The sequence below is a fragment of the Mirounga angustirostris genome, unplaced genomic scaffold (assembly GCF_029215605.1).
Source record: "Mirounga angustirostris isolate CCGP_5_RB_7025 unplaced genomic scaffold, mMirAng1.0.hap1 SCAF_3, whole genome shotgun sequence".
Lineage (NCBI taxonomy): Eukaryota > Metazoa > Chordata > Mammalia > Carnivora > Phocidae > Mirounga > Mirounga angustirostris.
The window spans coordinates 194,640,321-194,645,967 of NW_026991711.1; the positions used below are offsets into that span (position 1 = coordinate 194,640,321).

Below are 5,647 nucleotides of genomic sequence, written 5' to 3' on the forward strand. Positions count from 1 at the left end.
CACCAACATATTTCTCAGTGTTACACAAATGAATATAAAAAGTTATCGTCAAAAAGCCCGGTGTAGCAGATCCGGGGCCTGGGCTCTTCTCCGCACCTGCGACCCAGCACACCTCTGCTCCTGCTAACTTGCTTGCTTTTTTTTCCCTTTTCTTAACTTTTAAAAACTGCACGAGTAATGCAGCTTGAAAAAATGTCAAACCATAAAACATTGTAGAAAGTAAACGTTTCAACCCTCCGCCGGGATGAGTGCTGTCTCCGGTGTCCTGCGTGCGCGTGGCCTCCACGGCTCCAGCTGCGGTGAGCGGCTGCCCCGTCGGCTGCCCCCTCGGCCGCCCCGCCGCTCTTTGCCGGCGGGCATCACCGGGGCCACCGCGAGCAGAGTGCCGGGAACCCCCCGGAGCTGACCTCTTCCCGGGCCCTTCGCGTGCGGCCGGAGCAGTGTAGAGTTGTCTCAGGCTGGGAAAACTCCGGGCCACCCCTTCCTGTCCAGAGGCCCTGTGGGATCAGGCTGACGCCCCCCTGAGGGTATTTCTCCTCCCTCCGCCTGCCTCACCCTGCTTCCCGGCTCTGGAGCATCCCCAGTGCAGGCGGTACCCGGGAACCCATCTCGGGGACCCCAGACAGAGAGCTCAGTGCGGACCCTCCAGCTCAGGGTGTCCCTGCTGGGCCCCGACCCACTGCACAGGGTCTCCCTGGGAGGGGGGTGGGGGTCAGAGATGCAGCCAAGACGACGGCGCCACTCGGGGTTTTGCACAAGAGGGCCCCAAGAGAGCAGAGCTGTGGGGAGGACGGAGTGGGACCCCTCCCTGCAGTGAGCAGGGCTGCACCCCGTTTCACAGATGGACCCTGAGGTCGCACCCGGGAAGCGGCAGAACTGGCTGTGTCTCCGGAGGGGCGGCCCACCAGGCAGAGGTGGGGCGACCCCACTGCGGCTGCAGCTGCCCCTGCCAGACACCCCCGCTCCCAAGCCCTCCACAGCAGCAGCCGACCCCCCTAAGGAAGTCAGGGGAGAAAGATGAGCGGTGTCCTTTGCTGGGAGGACCGTGGCATTTGCGTGTGGGACGTGGAAAGGCTCTAGGAAAATGGGCTGCCTCTGTTTGCAGACCCAGACCCCCACACCCCCTTCTCAAACAAAGGCAGATCCTGTTCCAGGAGCAGGGGAGACCTTGCCCCCAGCCAGCTGGCTATGCCAGGCCCCTCTCCTGCCCATTTGCCAGGCAAGGTGAGGACATGTGAGTGGCCAGCCCCACCTGGGCAGGGCCACGAGGACACGGTCCCTCCCAGTTCTCTGCCTGCAGGTCTGGCCCAGACTCAGCTGCCCAGACCAGGTTCGTGCTGGAAGGGTGTCCACGACCTCGGAGGCCTCTTCCGGAAGCCGCTGTGCCAGGTGGGAACCTGTTCCATGATGCAAGAGCCACGGGGAGGGAGGGAGGGAGATGGACTCCAGGGAGGCTGGGTGAGCACCCCCAGCCCATCAGGGCTCCCAATGCCCTGAACTGTGGGCTCACCCTGGTGCCCCAGAGGCCTGCCTGGCCCTGGGGGAGGATGAGAAAGGCCAGGTGCTCAGCACCTCCAATCCTAGGGAACCTCAGTTTTCCCACCTGTCCAGTGGGCCCACCGTGGAGCAGGTCACTTCTGTGGCCTTGGTGACTGGGGCGTCCTCTGTCCCCGTCCTCTGTGCACAGAGCACTCAGAAGGGGACACCCCCGCACCCCCACACCACAGCAGGGGGCGTTCAGCAGCACCAAAGGCTGCCAGCTGACTTCAAACTCTTGAGAATCCCTTCAGGAGTGCCCCATGACGCACACTACCTGTACCGGGACCGTGTCATGATGCCAAGCCCTGGCTCTGGGCTGTCTGGAACCTGGAAGACAGTCAGGAGCTGCGGGCTCACATCTCTGCCTCTCTGGGCCTCAGGCTCTCTGGCCTCCATGAGCTGTCCCCGCCAACCTCCTGTGGCTCCTTCACCCTCACACCCTCCCAGCCTCCGGGAGGCCCCCACTCAAATCCCCCCCCGGGCCACAGCACCCCTCTTGCTCTTTGCCCCACTGTGCCAACCTGTCAACTGGAACAGAGGCATCGGGTGGGGAGGACGCAGCATCAGCGTGGCCAGGCCAGCCTCCCCGATGGTCCAGGAGGAGCCGAGGTCCTGTCTCCATTAAAGAGTATCATCTGCTCCTCCTGCAGGGGAGCAGAAAGAAGAGGGGGCCGCTGAGCCCACCCCTCTGGGCCCCTCAGGCCCCACCACCCCAGACAGGGCTGAGAGGGAGGGAGGCACACATTGGACAGGTGGACAGACAGACAGCTGCTGGGCCAAACCTCCCAAACACTCCCTCCTTGTCCTTGATCTGCTCCCGGAGCTGGAGGCCCACGTGGGGGACCGTCCTGTGCTTCCAGGTGGGACAGCTCAGCCTGGCACCCGCCCTGGCCACGGCTCCAGCCTGTGCCCTCCCCGGGGAAGTGGGTTCACGTGGGCTGTGTGGGAACACGGGGACCACGTCTCACGGGCCCACCTGGGCTGTGGGGTGCAGGAGCGGGATGCTGCGGAGGCAGGCCTGGGAGGAGGACAGTACCATCCTGATCAACATGTCCCTTGGCTCCGAGAGTGGCGACTCGTACGGGAGCACAGCCAACACCTCAGAGGTAAAGCTCAGGAGGCAGCCTCTCGCCTCCCCTCCCTGGGACCCAGGCCCACAGTCAGCTGTGGATTTAGGAGGGTCTCTCCCTGCCTGGGCCTGAGCCCCGCCCCCCCGACGAGACTCAGGGACCCGGAAGACAACGGCCCCAGCTAGCGCCCCCAGCCTGTGGGCGTGGACCCAGCGCCCATGGCCACGGTGTCTTCCCACAGCCTTCACCCGATGCCCGGACCTCCTGTGCCCTTGAGCTGCCCCGGTGCAGGGAAGGGGGAGGCTCCCAGGTCACCACCCAGCTCACCGGCCCTGGGCACATGCAGACAGCCCCAGGGACAGGCCAGGCGAGAGGCCAGGCTCAGGCTGGGCCAGGCCAGGTCCCACCGGCTAGAGGGACGCATATCGTGTCCTGAAGCTTAAACACAGAAATGTTCCTTAAGATGCTGTGTTCTGACGTATGCAAAGCGTGGAAGTGGCCTGGGAGGGGGGCAACCCCCCAACAGCCCCTGCCCCAAAGGAGGGATGAAGGACGTCAGCTATGTCCACGGTGTTTTGTTACCTGCCTGGGGGTCACCTGGACCTTCTAGAAACCCTCTGGCGCCATCACCACCTCTGGCCTGTGTGCAGAACCACTTCGGGGGCTGTCTGGCTCTCCTCCAGCCGCTGGAGGCCCTCAGTTGTGGTCCTGCCCATGTCACCTCCAAGCCTGACCCTTGCCCACAGCCCAGCCAGGTGCTTGGAGGCCCATGTGGCCTTCGGGAGGCCGGAGGGGGCATGAGGTTGGCCTCAGCCCTGGACGTGCCTGCGTCTGGAAGCCGCTCTGCCCACACTCGGTGGCTGTGTTCTCTGCTCGTCCTTCTGTGTCTGCGGGGGGGGAGGGGCCCTGAGGTGGAGGGGGACAGAATGTGGAGGAGTCATTAGGGTCAGAATGCTGCCATGCCTCTTCCTTTCCTTCCAGCTGAATGGACACCAGGAGGCCGGCCGCAGGGTGGGGAACCCTTCCAAGCCCCAAATAGGTAAGCCACTCCCAGTGCCTGACAGCTGTGCCCAAGTTAGTCCTGGGGGTGGGGACACAGACGGGATGCCCACGGGTGGTGGCCGGTCACCATCCCCAGTAACCAGGCCACCCCTCCCCCCCAGCACTCTCTCCGCACCAGCTCTGGGGCCACCCGCCGTGCCCAGGGTGCAGCGAGGGCCTGGCGGGGCGCAGGGCACGGCCGGGGAGCTGGAGCCGGCAGGGAGGGGGTCCCTCCCGAGGGGGCGGGGCTGGAGGGCTCCAGGGGGGCCGCGCCCCGCGCTCCTGCCCCCGCCCAGGAGAAGGCAAGCCTGCCCCTCCCAGCACCTGGGCTACCCACTGCTGCCCGCACCTCACACCTGTTAGGACAGCAGCTATTACAAGTAATAAAAGAAAACAGAAAATAACCAGCGTCAGCGAGGACGTGCTGGACCCCCGGGCGTTGCGGGCGGGAGTGGGAGCTGGTGCGGAGAGCTGGGTGGCAGGTCCTGGATGAGACCTAGAGCCACCCGGTGAGCCAGCCACCCCGCTTGTAGGTGTCTCCCCGAAGGATCTGGTGATGGATATTCTGCTGGTTCATGTGAATAACGCAGCGGCAGTGAACATTCGTGCCCCAGATTTCGTGGGACACGTTTCTTTTCTGGGGCACGTGCCTTTGAGGGGTTGTTGGGGGACGGCAGGGTCATATGGTAACTCGAGGTTGAATGCTCTCAAGAAACCGCCCAACTGTTTTCCAAAGTGACCGTAGCACTTCGCAAACCGCCGGAGTTTCTCCGCACCATCCCTAGCGTTCCTACTGCCTGCCTGATGAGCCATCCTAGTGAGGACCACGCGGCGTCTCCCTGTGCTTCTGATCTCGAAGTCCCCCCGGCTGATGATACCCAGCATCTTTTCAGCGGCTTATTGGCCCCTTGTCTGTCTTCTATAGAAAAACAGCTATTCACAATCTTTGCCCATGTTTAAATTGGGCTATTTTATCTTTCTAGTGTTGAGTTGAAACGTTCTTTATATATATTGAATATAGGTTCCTTATTAGATATATGATTTGCCAATATTTTCTCCCATTCTCTGGGCTACTTTTCACTTTCTTGGTGGTGCTTTTGAAGCACATAGCTTTTTTTCTTTTCATTTTTTTAATTTTATTATGTTAGTCACATTCATTACATAATTAGATTTGATGTTTTGTTCCATGATTCATTGTTTGCATATAACACCCAGTGCTCCATGCAGAACGTGCCCTCCTCAATACCCACCACCAGGCTAACCCATCCTCCCACCCCCCTCCCCTCTAGGACCCTGTTTGTTTCTCGGAGTCCATAGTCTCTCACGGTTCGTCTCGCCCTCCGATCTCCCCCCTTCATTCTTCCCCCCCGCTATCTTTTTTTTTTCTTAACATATATTGCATTATTTGTTTCAGAGGTACAGATCTGAGATTCAACAGTCTTGCACAATTCACAGTGCTCACCATAGCACATACCCTCCCCATTGTCTATCACCCAGCCACCCCATCCCTCCCACCCCACCCCCCACTCCAGGAACCCTCAGTTTGTTTCCTACAATTAAGAATTCCTCATATCAGTGAGATCATATGATACATGTCTTTCTCTGTTTGACTTATTTCACTCAACATAATACCCTCCAGTTCCATCCACGTTGTTGCAAATGGCAAGATCTCATTCCTTTTGATGGCTGCATAATATTCCATTGTATATATATACCACATCTTCTTTATCCATTCATCTGTCGATGGACATCTTGGCTCTTTCCACAGTTTGGCTATTGTGGACATTGCTGCTATAAACATCGGGGTGCACGTACCCCTTCGGATCCCTACATTTGTATCTTTGGGGTAAATACCCAGTAGTGCAATTGCTGGATCATATGGTAGCTCTATTTTCAACTTTTTGAGGAACCTCCATCCTGTTTTCCAGAGTGGCTGCACCAGCTTGCATTCCCACCAACAGTGTAGGAGGGTTCCCCTTTCTCCGCATCCCCGCCGA

The 5,647-nt window shown here is 59.8% G+C and overlaps 1 long non-coding RNA gene across 1 annotated transcript; it reads right to left on the reverse strand.

Annotated features, from left to right (window-relative positions):
• Nucleotides 1–1,276: 1,276 nt before the first annotated feature.
• Nucleotides 1,277–4,881, reverse strand: LOC135363936 (uncharacterized). Its single transcript, XR_010410377.1, has 3 exons — nt 3,192–4,881; nt 2,061–2,183; nt 1,277–1,866 (listed from the first exon to the last, which is right to left on the reverse strand). It is a non-coding gene; the product is annotated as an uncharacterized LOC135363936 (long non-coding RNA).
• Nucleotides 4,882–5,647: the final 766 nt, after the last annotated feature.